The sequence below is a fragment of the Centruroides vittatus genome, unplaced genomic scaffold (genome assembly GCF_030686945.1).
Source record: "Centruroides vittatus isolate TY-2023 unplaced genomic scaffold, ASM3068694v2 contig_460, whole genome shotgun sequence".
In the NCBI taxonomy this organism is placed as follows: domain Eukaryota; kingdom Metazoa; phylum Arthropoda; class Arachnida; order Scorpiones; family Buthidae; genus Centruroides; species Centruroides vittatus.
The window spans coordinates 1,715,082-1,729,897 of record NW_027122256.1 but is presented as its reverse complement, the minus strand read 5'-3'; positions in this window follow the sequence as shown (position 1 = coordinate 1,729,897).

The following is a 14,816-nucleotide window of genomic DNA, read 5'->3' as shown; positions in this document are numbered from 1 at the left end:
TTTATTTTGGGAATTTCTGCTTGACAAAATCTACCTATAAATTTGTTTTTACATTGAAATTATGTTACTATCTTCATTCTAATCCCATAGTTCTTCATATGTTAAATTAATTAGCCTATAATTTATTCGTTGAATCTTTGTGATCTTATAATTAATTCATTTTCAAAATTGCTGCTTAAAGAAAGAACATTTTTTTTTATTCTAGTCTTGAACTTATTCGTATAAGTTCAAATAAAAAGCGTCAAATAATGTTTAAAATGTAGCCAGTTGCGGAATTATGTATTCGTTATCTTATCTCGTCGTTTGTCTCATGCATACTTAATTCAAAAACGTATTAGGCTTTTATGATTGAAGCCGTAGAAATAACTATGGCTGTTATCGTAAAAAAAAAAAACAAAAAAACAAGCAACCATATTGTTCTACGGCATTAGTTCTTATTACATAAACAGTAAATCTGTGTTTAAAATATTTAAATCTGAGATTGATGTATTAGTATAAAAACAGATAAAATACGAAACGACTCCTAATTTTTAGACAGAAAACGTCAATGATATATCATTTTTATTTTAATTTTAGAAATTCGTACTGAAAAATATTACATTTCTAATATAATTTACAGCTGTATAAATGCCCATTAGTATAGTATAATCACAAAATAATGTTTCGAATTCATAAGACAAAGAAGAGAATAAAGACTTTTATCATCTAAAACTGGCTTTCGAGCTAGTCAAATCTTTAAAAGAAAAGGATTTTACACCTCATATTTTTTTTCTTTAGTTATATATATATATTTTATTTACTTTTTTCTGCAACTTTTAAATGTTTTTTAAGCTATTTTATCAAATAATATTTCACTAAAGTGGGTTATAAAGATAAACTGATCAACTGAAACTTACAAAGCCGAAAAGGCCTATGACTAAATTCGGGCGTAAAAAATATCATCGGATATATTTAAATATAGATCACGTGTACAAATTGTATATAGATGTTCTTGGAGTTATAATATATCGATTTCAATATTGTTTAAATAGTCAATTTGAATTTCTTAGAAGACATTTTCTGAGAATTTATCATCATGGAAATGTTCGGATTTTGCCAAAAAATTTTACAAGTTTTTAATAGAAGATATTAATAAATATTTAATGAACTTTTCAATAGGAAATTTCCCTTTGTTTATGAAAAAAAAATGACTCGGTAAATAGTCAGATATTCAATAGACTTAGGCTAGACTTTAAAAAACTATTCATGTATATAAAATAAAATAAAATAATCTGCTTTTATGAATATACAAATCTTAATTTCAGTCTTTATTATAGGAAATTTTAAATTGCCTACAGTATTTTACACGTATTTATTAAATAAAGCATTGACTTCATAAATTTACATTTTTTTATAATGAAAATAATTAAAATTTTATTATTAACTTTATATATTAATTTATAAAACAAAAAGTTTTAAATCAACATTTAATGTTTACACAAGAAATTATTCGGAATAAATATTAATTTAATTAGCAAATTGTGTGTATAAAACATTTCTATGCTTAATTACTTGAACCACGTACTCAATATAGACGAGTTAGTGGAAATATTTTAATAGTTTCAATAAAATGAGTCGTAGAATTTATAAATTTTTATTATTTATATTCATTTTTTTTAATATAAAGAAGAATTTATAACGAATTTATCTACACTTTAAGGAAGGAAAAGTATATAAAAATTACACGTGATGTAGCTTAATATGTTTTCAAATTGTTTAAAATTCAATATTTTTCAGAAAATTTTTAACAGATTCTAAAGATTTATAAAAGTATTTTTTAAAATTTAATCTTTTGATTATCTCAGGGAAAAAAAGGAAAGAGAGAAAACTCACTGAATAGGTTAAAATTTGATGTATAGCCTTTGCTAATACTCATACAATGTTGTTTGTATTGTATTTTATTGTCGAAGATATTAAATTATGGAGTTTGATTTTTATTTATTTATTAAATTTTGACTGAATGATTTCTTATTTTCCACTTTCTTTTGTTAAATTCTTAGAAATTTTCGCTTAAATGAATAATAAAAGGATTTCAGATTAAAATATGAATAAATTTAGAAAATACACAAAATGAAACACGAGTGAATAAATGGATGCTGATAAAAATAATAAAATTAATGTTATAATGGATGCGTAAAATTCATAATATAATATTTTTAATATTATAAAATCTGGGTCTAAGTTTATTTCATTACGTAGAATTCTCATTCTCCGTAATGAAACTAATTCTAGAAGCATAAAAGTGCATTTAAAATCATTATTTGAGACGTTCTTATAGGCCTACCTAGATTCGGTTTCTTTATATAAATTCATTCTTCCTTGTCAGCCTAATTGAACATATTTTATTGGCTCGAGGATTAAAGTTCTTTATTATTTAAGATGTTTTTAATAAGAAAATAACCGAAAAGCAGGGTAATTGTTAAAGTTTACAGCATTATACAGCCATAAAATATTGATATTATAAAAAGGTTTCAATCTTCTTACATTTTACAGTTTAAGAAATAAATATGAAATATAATTTTTCATTTAAAAGCGAAGTGAGAAAGATAATAAAAAAGTTATAGAATCGCTCAATAATACAGTTTTATTGAGAGATTAAGGAGAGAGCGAAGATTCGAAGTAATGACATCTCCATTGAAGTCGATTTAGAAAGTTTCTTAATGAAAGATGGACATTAGAATACCTAAGTTTGTACGCTTATCGATTTTCACATCTACAATTTGGGATAAACCAATTGAAGTTTCTGTCTAAATTACATTAGAAAGTGTTAGGGCCAAGCATTGGAAAGATGACAACTCAATCGTTGTGGTTACCTGCAAGCTTTATCTCTTCCTATTGTTAATGATGGTGGAATGAGAATCTCAAAACACTACGTGACAGCATAATTGCCGCCGTTATTAATATAAGCAGACAACATAATAGAGCGCCCATATGATGTTTCTATTATAGTGCAAGTTAGGGAAAGCTCCGTCGTTTATGCGGAACCCAGGACCAATTAAGTAGTACCAATGGTGCATATATATCTTCACTATAACAGGCTTATTAGATGACCCTGTCTCAGCCCTAATTTCGTGTGTATTTTGTAGCACGGTCAAAACCCCGTTTGCCATTATAGAGGTCCCAACCTTCAGTAAAATGGTGGAATTAGACGGGAAATCACACCCTGTCTCGTTTGACCTCATCACTACTCGTCAGCTAGCCGTGTATGCTCGTAAGTGGATCTAAATGCAATCATTAAGGTCTGCGCTGTTGGTTCTGAAGCCGGATATATGAGCAAAATAATTACATTAGATCAGTAGACCTATCTAAGAGCCTTAGATAATTACTCTTTCCTTTATTGCAATTTCGGTTATTAATCGAAGTTAAAATAACTCTATTTAAACTTGCTGAAATTTTCTCGAAATTACCATCTTGTACAAGATGGAAAATTTATAATATAAACACTGTTGACTTCATTTTCTTCTTTACCAGTGATGGATTGCCTTAAAATACGAGCTTATACAGTTTTCGTGTAATTAAATAAGCCGAATCATTTAGCTTAGTACAGTCTTTAATAAGAATTAAGAATAATCGTATACAAAGAGTAGAAATTAAGCGTCAAAAAAGTCCTTGATCTCACTCATTCCAACTACGTCAATTGAATATTACATGAGGCTATTAAGCTTTTAATGTCTATCACACGAATAGGCCTGCCCGGAATTCACTTTAAAACTCGAAAACGTTTAGAAATCTTGTTAACTTAACAGATTACACCCTCCTTACTTCTCTTCGACATTAAAATTAGATAGTTCGCGAGGAATTCCATTATTTAACTTAAAGGAAGCAATAAAGATCGTTAAGTTACGAAATTAAACGTTTCAATTGTAATCCACTATTAAACAAGATACAATTCGATTTAATTATTCCAGTCTTGGCTTAATAACGATTAAGGCAAAGCTTAAGATTACGATAAAATCCCGTTAGAAAGCATCTCTTCTTCTTTTTTATTTGCTTCCTACAGAATGCAAGCAAGACTCAAAGTAGATATAGGGCTTGGTGGTTGGTTTCGTCGATTTAGAATTCGAGGATCATTTCGGTGTTCGCCAATAACCGTAGCTGCACAATGCAAGTTGTTTCCTTTCACGTGATATTTTCGCCCGCGGCTATTGGTTATCATCCTTTTGTTAACTTCGATCTGGGAGATTACTGGAAACGAATTATTGATCGTTTCTGAAAAATGTCGACAGACCAATAACAGACACGCCCTCTATTGCTCGTTTTTGACGTCGACCATTTTTTTTTTATTTTCTCCGCCGTCCCAAAATGCAAGCTTATTCGTATTCATTCTTGTAAAAATATTCATATTTTAATTTTTAAAACGTAGTATTTTCGAAATTTCATATTAATAAACGAATAAAAGCGAGAAAATAATCGTTTCTACTAAAATAAAACTCATTTAAAAAGAACGATTCGTTAGACTTTTATGTATAAAAACCGTGTAAAGTTTACAAAACCTCCAAATTATGGTGTGGCTCCCTCATCAAGGGGCGGTGCGAGGTATCAAGAGGGCCTCAACTTCCCTCTATAAGCCTACTCTTAGAAGAGGTGAGATCAGAGGCCATCTAGGGGTATTATAGGTGATGGTTTTGGATAATTTATAGTGTCCACTGCCGGGACCCGGCTCCGGCAGCATTTTTATCCAGCTGCAAATAGCTGCGAACTAATATCGTACTAATCTTTATTCTAACTAAATAAAGAAATTTTACGGCTTTTATTTTGTTGGTTTTATATTAAACCTAAATAATATTTTACTACAGTAATAAAGAATTATATATAAAAATCGTTTTTTTAAAAAAAAAAATATAAAAACTATCAAGAAGAAAATGTATTGTGAAATTTCGGTTCACATTAAGTTTAATAAATCATATTTTAAAAGTTTTATAAACTTTCCATAATACACATATAAAATGCGAATAAACTATTAAATTTTAATAGATTCATTTATTTAATATAAAATCAGAAATATAATAATACAGTTTATAAAATTAATATTCATTTTCATTTCTCTTTTCTGTTCGTAGATGGCGCCACCGATCAAGGATTTTGGGCTTTGTCTCCATTTTCTTAATATATATATATTTTTTTCTTTTTTCTTTTTCGGAAAGATTTTTTTAGAAAAAATCTCACGAAAAAGTAACAATCGATTACTTATAACGGTAATTAAAAGAATCTAATTACATTTCGGATCAATTAATAAATGATAAAATTTATGCGCTATCTTATCGCCGCTTGATCTTTCTAAAGAGTTAATTCTCTTACAGTTTAACAATATGTAATAAATATTATTATTATATTTTTTACGAAGTGGTTTATAGATATTTTATTGTAGTTTTTACAGCTTTATGCCGTCATATTTTACTTATTTTCCTCCGACAACAATCGACTTAAACGAAAGATGACGTTATATCGGTTGAAAAATAATTGATAAACACCATTCTACAAGAAGTTTTTATATAAATAAGGAATTTCTACATTTTTTGAATTAAAACTCGGCTAATCATGTAATTTATTTTGTTTTTTTCGTATATAAAAGGCGCGCTATATTCTAGGAAACTTCGTTAGCCTATGTTAAACTATAGAAGTTATTTGTTATTGTAGTTTTCTAGATGCATCAATTAGCAAAGCGATTATAAAATGGTCCGAAGAGACGAATGGTCCGGAACCTTAATTTTCATTTGTTATATAAGAATATCTGTCTCGGATCTAAGATCGCGGTCTTATGATAATGTTTTACCAAGCGTATTAAATGTCGTGCTATATGTCCACTGCCAGAGATATACATCCGATGTCCGTTAAACAATAGACTAAGCTTTCGGAGTGTTTAAAACTGTTAATTGAGCTAGAATATACTTCCCGGATGTGATATTCAAATAAAGTAATGGTTACGTGAAATAAAAGTCGACGGGAAGTGGTCATCTGCGGCTCTATTTCGTCCGGCAATTGATTCCTAAAGTCTGATTTCGTGACACGGACATCTGCATTTTGCTTTAAATGTTTGTCCTGAGGATGTGAACAATCGTTTCCTGTTAGTTACTACTTTGTCTCTAGATCTTTTTGTTTACATTAGAACAGTTCGAACACGAAATCTTTGGTTCCATCTGAGCGGAAGTTACTATAGTAGAGACATTATTTACGGTTCGTGCGAGTAAAGCGTTAATAGAATATCTAAACTGTTTCGTTTAAATAGGATTTTCGACTTTTTCTCTCTCGTTTCTTACTATTTTAAAATGGATAGATTAAGATTCTAATATAACCATCTTGGAATATTTTGCTATTTGTTGCTATGGTAACAAATTCGATGGGCGTGTATGACAAAGGGGTTAGTCTGCGACACATGGACGCGAAACACTCGATATCAGATAAATTGACGGTTCCTTTTTCGATTTTTCACGGACGCTATTTCACTCTCTCACGATAGAAACCAGTTTGAATCTGGGTAGAATTTAAATAAAATTCTCTAGAAATATCGTGTGATAAACAGGCGGATGGAGGAAAGAGTACAGTGCGGTACAGTACAGCACGTACTACCAGTAAATTGCTGTAACTGAACAATAAAGGAAATTTCTGATAGTTTTAAAATGTGTTTAAATCTTATCAAAAACATTTCAAGTGTAATTAAAGACATCCTTCTATGGTCCTTTCCATCCTAAAATGCGCGACTGAGGGAAATGAATCTAGACACGAAGTCGCCTTACTGGCGACGTTGTCCAACTGAGTACATGTGTTTCTAATTTTCTGTCAACTTTGTACAGAGACTGAAAGACTGTCACCCGATATGGAAGCTCCTATTTATTACAAATTTGTCTGCCGACTAATTGTTTTAATTTCGTTCTTTGATGATTTCTCAAAATCCTCTCTTCGGGCATTATATTTTATTGGAAATTTAGGCTACCGAGTTGTTACTGCAAAATTTAATGAAATTGCAATTAATTTTCATTTTATCTCGTCTACTTATCATTATGATAGGCTTAATAGGATGTTAAATTCGTATTATTTCTTCAGTTTTAATCTACTGCAATAATTTAATCCTGACAAGTACAATAAACCAAATGACAATTTTATCTTGTTCGGGATAATTTTATCTTCGTAAGGGCAAGTATGATCTAAAAATTCCTTTCATATAAGCTTTTTATGACTAGCATCTGATCTGAATTTTAAAGATTTTTAATATATCACAAAGCAGATTAGTGTTATTTATTCGCTACGCTTACTGTTATTTTTGCGCCTATTTTTTGGATTATAATATAATAAACCAATGAAAATCTAACCTCTCATTTTAAATAATAAATTTAATAAATAAAAAATAAATCGAATTCATTTTTTTTTTTTTTTGCTAAAATATTACTGTATTGTTGCTAGATTTGTACCAAACACACGTTGCTGTTGATATTAAAAAAAGAAAAAATAGTGAATTTAAAAAAATATAAATATATTAAAATAGAACGAGAATATTTTTATTAGATTTTATTTTAAAAATCCTATTAATAATAATATATTTTATTCGGTTTAAACGGGAAATGTACAGGTGATAATTGTAAGTTAGGCTTTGCTAATGAAAATTTTTTTTTCTGTAGGAAAAACACGACATTTTTATCATTTCATTATGTTATCGATTTAGTTTATAATTTATAAAATATTAAGCATTATGATAACCAGTAATATTTAAATATATAACTCGATGTTAACGTGTCGAGTAGACTTAATACGAAGTTAACTGATGATACGAATGGGAAAGAATTATTCATAGGGAGGAAAATCTGAATAACTATTCAAATCTACGAATGAAATTGCATGTAAAATCTTATTCCAAGTTCTAAAAAAAAGTTCTAAATTCTTATTCTAAGATGTAAATTCTTTGATTTCCGTTTCTGTATAACGTGACCGATAAAGAATATTTTATTCTATGTAAATTTTAAAAATCTTAAAATCAAATTTTCTGATTTTGAAATGAAGTAAATGATATTATGAGAGTTTAATTTCAATTAATTTGCATATTTTAAGTGTTATTAAATTTTAAAATATGAAAAATTATTTACTGTTTTATTCATTATTTTTTTTTTTCAGTTTTGCATTCAATAATAATTCCGAACAAAATGAGGAAGTTTTAGTCATTTCGTATAAAAAGGTAAATATAAATTTTGAGAAATTTGTAAAGATTTAATGTCTCATAAAAGTTAAAGTATAAGAAATGCCGAAGAAGATAGGATATAATAAACGTATGGGCTAATAAAAATACTAAATATAACCTGCATTATGAATACAGTCGGCATTTATATTTAGAATAAGTACAGTACAATCTATTCAAATTGCAATCGATTATTTTACACTTAATTCCCATTTTTGAAACAAATTTAATTCTTTGAATAATAAATATCTAGCTAAAACAAACATATAAAATGTCCTATAAATGCATAAACTATTTTACGCTCGAATGACTTTTAAAAATAGTCCTACAAAGCATAGGCCTAAGCTTCAATTACAACAATAGATTTGTAATTTTCTTCATTACAGGAATGTATTTTTTTTAAACGTGATTTGCTTAGAATTAAAGAGGAAAAATAACTCTGAAATGCAGAAGACATTACTCTGCATTAAAATGATTTACCGTAAGTAATACGTGTTTCTGAATATTTTATATAAATATGCAGAAATATGAGTTAATCTAGGATACATGTTCTAACAAATAGTCATGTGAAGCATGAAAAGTGGAGTTATCGACTGTTCATCCTACGACTTTTCTTAAACTCTTTTTATAGTCTAATTATAGTGCAAAGACTATAGAACAGTTCAAGCATTTTTACGACGATTATATGCTTTATTAAATATGCATAAAGGTTAAGAAATAGACCTTATTATCGGTTCATAGCCTTTACGTTAAATAAGGTTATGAACTGATAGGAAATTAAGCAGTTAGAATTTACATATTGTATAACTAGTTTCTTTTTTTAAATGCAATTTGTAGCTTATTAAAACATTAATGTTAAATGTAGAATATTATGAGCTGCTGGAATTTCTACCAAAAAATTTGATTCTGTGAGGGGTAACATCTGCTTTCCTATCTAAATAATTCAGTTCTAAATAATTAATGAAAAGTGGTCGAGAGAAGCTAAGTTAACGATGAATTTACATATTTCAGAGTGATAGATTGTCATTATTATTTTATGAGAAAATTAAAGAATAATTTAAATATTTATTTTTCGTAATTTGTAAGACAATCCACTAGATTTTTTTTAAAAGATTAAAGCATATTTGATGTTATGGAAAGTATTTGGCGAATTTCTAAGACGTACTGTACAAATAGGCTATGTTAGATCAATACGTACGAATTTTAATAAAACTTCGAGAACATAATTAAAAATTTAGTTTGCTAAATATTAATTTATAAAAGATTGTGACTGAAGTAAATTTTATAGAAAATGAACTGTGAAATTTGTTAAAAACAAAGTAATAAATTTACGCCAGGCCAACGTAGAAGATGCGAAGACGGAGGATAATTTGAAGTTGTGTTGTCGATTGCCGATAATGAATCTCATTAAAATTCCTATTTGGCATTAGACTAATTATCTGGAGATATCAAAATAACATTTTAGAACAAATTTTCGAAAATTTTTACTCTGGCAGAATTTGACTTTTTTCTCGACGTTCAGTGTTTCTTAGGCCAATTAGTCAAAGTTATCGCGGAAACCGATCTAAGCGGTGAATACAGGGGACAACCCCTTTCACCATCCGATCACGTTTTTGGCGGGTGGGTCCGTCTGCGTATTTAGGCGAATGCAGCCTTATCGTGGTGAAGGAACGTGATAACTGCAACGTCAACAATGATTCATTAGTTGTCGACTATGAACGAGCCTGATTCAGATACCATCTCAGGCTGCGATTGACGGCAAGCAGGCCAGTCGATAACCACTAGGCCTACGTCAAATCACGACATCTCCGTTGAGATAAATGCCGACTGGATATCTCTGTGTTATCCTACTGGTAATAGTTCATCTTAAAGCACATTTAAGAGTCTTTGCTCTTTGGAAAGAGCCTATCCTGTTCAATTTAAAATACAAACATTTGATGTGGCCTCTCGACTGTTTGTTATTGCCTTGGGTAATTGCTGATAGGCTAATCTCTTTCGATATTTTTCATCGAGAAGAGATTCCGACGCTAATACAAATGAAAGACGAAAACTAAAAGCGTCGTTTTCTGAAAGTCAAAACTATCTCCGGATCGGGCGCCATCAAAATTTAACTTCGATTTATAGTTATTTCTCTCCTAAACTAATTAAACCTGTCAGAAAATTGCTCTCTCCGACAATTCCAGTCAATATGTAAGACTGTAAGCCTTAGTTTCAGGAAACCATTGGATAATTCAGTCGGGGATTAATAAGCGGCGGAATGTCACAATTTCCCGCTTAGTCTTTCCTCTAATTAACCGAATTAATTAATTTTATAGATTCGAATTCGTCGGCGTAATTACTTCTGTACGAAAAGGTAGGATAATAAAATTGCCGTTTTTCTCCGAAATTACATTTTTCGAACAAAAATGTATGGAGCTACGGGTGTAATTGTCATTTTTAGCTTTCCTTAAATTTTTTTTAAACACTTCACGCATTATTGATGAAGCCGCGTATTTTCCTGCCACTGTTTTCCAGAAATGGGGCTTTCTTCTTCGGTAGAAAACAGCCGTGAAATCTTAAAATCATCGGTAAGTAAATATATTACGAATGGTTACTAAATCTCATCCAATCTCGGATTCTCTAGCTGATTAATTTCAGTCTCTTTGCTCCAAAATCTATCAAGCTTTACATTTAAGGAATTATACAGAGTTTCAATGGCATTGATAAAATAACCTTAAAAGAATACGCATGGTTTACGATTTATGAAAAATATGGAATTGCTTTTAGAAAAATTTGAAAATTAAAATAAATTTATACGTTTATTTTTGCATGAAATGCATTTATAGATTAAAATTCCTTCAGATGGTCAAGATGTCCTAAAAAGGTTTAATATTGATCATTTTATAGTGTTAAAAGTATAACGTTATGATAGTTCATAAGGATTTTAAAGTCTTTTAACTCATTTCTTTCTTTAAAAAATATTTAAAAAATTCATATTTAGAAATTCCTGCAGGATTTTTTGTTTGATAAATATCTAAACTACACGTTGTTTATACAAGTTGTACTGTTGGAACAATTTGATTAAAAGGATGTGGTCGGAGAGGTGTCTTACTGGTTAATCCCCTATCTGGATTTATAAATAAAACATTTTTAATGTGGGGCCGTTTCTTCAAATGGAGACATCACTATCTTAAGAGCTGGCGTAATGTGTTTCGCATAAAGCGTCCCACGGACAGCTCCATCTATTAAATGGCAACTGGAGACAAGGGGTTGAGAATGCGGAGGAGAACTAAGAACCCCCGCAGTTTAACTGATGGAAGAGGCGGGGAAGACGGAACCAGAGCTGGTCTGGACTGCACAAAGAGCCACACTGTCCTAGGCCTAACAGCCAGTCCCTGTTTGACTGCCGGAGGTTGACGGGATACTGGCCGGCGACCAGTTAATGGGGTCGCAGGTCGTGTCGGCTTACTGTTGGTCGGGGGTGTGATGGGTGCCACAGGGTGACATGAGGTGGGTGCAGGACAGATAATGTCCTCCTTCCAAAGAGAAGCAGATGGGGAGATCGACCCCCGATAACGCTACCTAGCATGGAGTAAGCAAACGATGTGGCGGACAAAAGACCCCCAAAAGGGGCCAACAATAGACATGTCGCCAGTCCGGGCGACTCTGCCCCCTTCCATCACCGCTGGATGTCTGTCTCATGACTTGTTATAGGCTTAACTTACTGCTGTCGTTATAGTGGGTCTTGAATAGAAGACAGTCACGAGGACCTGCTGGTACTTCTCAGTAGGTATTATCCTACTTTGCAGTGTAGATACACAGCCCGAAGGTTTAGACCTCTCGTCTCCTTTTCCCGACGTCATCGGGCACGAGTGCTCACTCGAATTCAGTCGGCTTTGACCAAATGATCTCATTTGTACCTTTTTACCCCCTCCCCCTGTCTGGATAGACGGACAATTCGTCCGTCTATATTTTCATTTTTGGAAACAATTTCGTGCCAACTATTTTCTCATATTGTTTACTCTTAAAAATTATTCTAATCGTTTTCTAGGAAGAAATTCAGTTTTACAAATATTAGAATTTCTATTGACATATCTTTTACTATGAAGATTCCAGCCTTCTATCGATCTCATGGGTGCGGTTGAAGGGATGTCAATGCTTCTTCGCCATCGATTTGCCTTCAACCACAGTTGGAGAATTTCCTTTCGTTTCGAGTGTTGGTTTCCTTTAATGCTCGTTCCAAGAATGATAAAGGAAATCAACATACAGATTCGACTGTTGCTAATTTTGCTTTCAAACTTTAAAATTAAATATCAAAAGAAAATATAATAATAAAATAAGTTAATTATTAAACTAATCTTCCTCGAAAGATTAATCTATACTAAACTTTGAATTTAATAGTATAGGCCTGTAGTTCGAAGCAATATATTAAATAATGTTAATTTTAATTCGGTTTTAATAAAAATAATGATAATAAGATTACATTTAGATTTTTAAAAGTGTTTTTTTAAATCTAAATATAATTTTAATTCGAAAATTAAGTAAATTTGTAGATAGAATTTTAACAATACTTCGATTGACGAAAACACGAAGAAGCGAGTTTCGACCGTTTCGTGAACGTGCTAATTAATGTTATGAACAATTATTCTGTGAATGTGGTTAATTTAGCCGATGACTATAATCAGTAGCTGTGGTCAGTTTAGAACGAGCTGTTAAGTCTAACTAGTCTATCAATATTCAACTAGAAGTAAAGAAGCATTAAGTACTTGAATCGTGACGCAAGTACAAATCGTGAGAGACTGGGCGATATTTGGGCGGTTTATATTATAACAATCCCGATTCCGTACTTAAACTCACTTTCCACCGACTTCCTATAATGGACGTGGCTTCGGCCTTAGTCACGTCAGGCTGACACGTCTTATTGGTCATCCCGCTCGCTCGTTGTCAAATGGCAGCTGCGATAAAGCCGTGGTTAATAAATAAAACATAAGTTTGCCCATCCCTTTTTTGTTGGTTGCAATTTGATGTTTCAAGGTGTTTTAGATTGGCGGGCGTTTTAATGATGTCGAGTTGAAATTGCCATCCAAACATACAGTCAGGAATTTTCACTCCATCTAGTAAGATTCTTTTTCCTTTTAGTTTTATAATATATTTAATGAAGCGGAACTAATTTGCTTAGAATTAACAATAGGTTAATTTTAAAAAAAATAGTTATAACATATTAAATTTTTATAGTTTGGAGCTAAAATTATAACTTTTGTATTAATATAGGCCTATATAGCTTACAAAATATAATTCCGATTAACAATCCAACGATTACGATTTATATCAGGAATCTTATCTCTAATCAGATAGGATGTTAATAAGTATTGAATTTCCTTGTTCGTTTTAGCATTTTAAATGTTTTCTGTCAGTTAAACTAATAATATACTAAGAGGACATATCTATTGCAGATTATCTTATATTTCAGCTAGAGATATGTCTGCAATGAGTTTTATGTTGTTGATCAGTGTATTGTCACTTATAAATGTAATAAGAAGTAATCTGTTTTGCAGATAATTTTATTAATTTTTCAAAAATGATAAATGGATTGCGATAATAACAACATAATTAAAATAATTTTGTAAATTTATAAAGCCACGAACAGCTCGAAAAGTATAAATATCTACAAATTGCGTATCAAAATTAAAAATATCTTAATTATATTTAAAGCTAATCCAAATATTGACGTATTATTATATTCTGTGATATTGAAAAGAATTTTTTTTTTTTTTAAATTCAAATAAAATATTTTATTTTTATTCTTCTTATCACTTGTTTACAAATTTTGCGATATTGTATCACAGTTTTGTAAAGGGGAGTCTATCTGTTGCTTGCAATTTCCTGTAGTTCTAACACATGTGTGTAAAATTAGGCCTGAAGTAAATTGAATTCGTCTCGATAGGCTAATTTATCGAAATTTTAAAATAACTTTACAAGTTGTTTTAAATCTAAATGTCGCAATTAATTATAGTCTGTTCTATGTTCGATTATATAATTTAATTTATTCAAAATTTAAAGTTTGAATTGAAAAAGCTTGCATAAAATAATCTGTAAATTCATTATATTTATATTTAATGCATTAGTTAAAATGTTCATATATCGTGATATAAAATTAATCTAAAATTTTGATTTATTACAGAAAATAAAATGAAAGTTCAGTGCGCCCGATTAAAATAATTTTGAGATGTAACGATAAAATTTCAACAAAAATCAATTGAAAATATTAGGTCTTATTTACTGATTTCTCTGGAGAAAACCCTTTTTAGTATTGTTATATAGGGTTGATATCCAAGTTCATTATCAGCTTCTTAATTTTAAAAAAAAGTTCATATTATTTACAATGATATAAAGGGATAAAGGGACATGGGGTTATGAGAAGCCTGTCACATTATCTATTCTCAAGCCATTTTGCTAACTATCTTCTAGTTTAATAAAAACATTTAACTAATGATTTCCGTCGCAGAGCTTATCACAGCTCATTTGTATTTCGGACAAGTATTGATAGGCGAGATCTTAATCGACAACTCAGTTAAACTTGATTTATTACGATATTTTCAAGAGTTAATTCCCATATACACTGAAGCATATAGGC